We start from the raw sequence: 999 nt of genomic DNA, 5'->3' as shown, positions 1-999 counted from the left end.
CAAGAAAAATATTAGTCCAAAGGACTAATGGACTACATGAACCACAGCCTCCACCAGCCTGAGCCCAGAAGAACTAGATGATGCCTGGCTACCACCACCGATGGCTCTGACAGGGATCACAATAGAGGGTCCCGGACAGAGTGGGAGAAAAATATAGAATAAAATTCAAATTCACAAAAAAAGACCAGACTTACTGGTCTGACAGAGACTGGAGGAATCCCAAGACTATGGTCCCCGGACACCCGGCTAACTCAGAACTGAAGCCACTCCCAAAGTCGACCTTTCAGCCAAAGATTAGACAGGCTATAAAACAAACAACAACACATGTGAGGAATGTGCTGCTTAGTTCAATCAAGTATACGAGACCAAATGGGCAACACTTGCCCAGAAGCAAAGACGAGAAGGCAGTAAGGGACAGGAAAACTGGAGGAATGGACACAGGGAACTCAGGGTTGAAAGGGAAAGGGGAAGAATGCTGATACATTGTGGGAATTGCAACTAATGTCACAAAACAATTTGTGTATAAAATTTTTGAATGAAAATCTAATCTCTGCTGTAAACTTTCACCTAAAGCACAATAAAATAAAAAAAAAAAAACAGTTAAAATCCCTGTCCTCATGGAGCTTGCATTCTAGTGAGAATACACAGATAATAAACAAACAAAAGCTAAAATTATATGGTATTTTAGATAATGATGAGTGAATAAGAGAAAAATTAAGCAAGGAAAAGGGATACAAGTTCTGGGATGAGTGGCTACAATTTTAAATAGCGTGGTAAGGGAAGGCCTCACTGAGAAGGTGACAGCTAAGCAAAGACCTGAAGAAGAGAGGGTGAGCCATTGTAGGTATCTGAGAGAAAGTGCCTTTCGGGCACAAGGAACAGCCAAGTGCAAAGGTCCAGAGTTGGAGTGTGCCTGGAATAACCAAGGATTCTGAAGGAGGCCAGCGTTGCTGGAACAGTCTGTGAGAATGTATGTGAACGGTTGTGTGTGTAGAGGTG

This window comes from Trichechus manatus, unplaced genomic scaffold, assembly GCF_000243295.1.
Source record: "Trichechus manatus latirostris isolate Lorelei unplaced genomic scaffold, TriManLat1.0 scaffold00068, whole genome shotgun sequence".
NCBI lineage: Eukaryota > Metazoa > Chordata > Mammalia > Sirenia > Trichechidae > Trichechus > Trichechus manatus.
Note: the sequence above shows the minus strand (reverse complement) of the source record.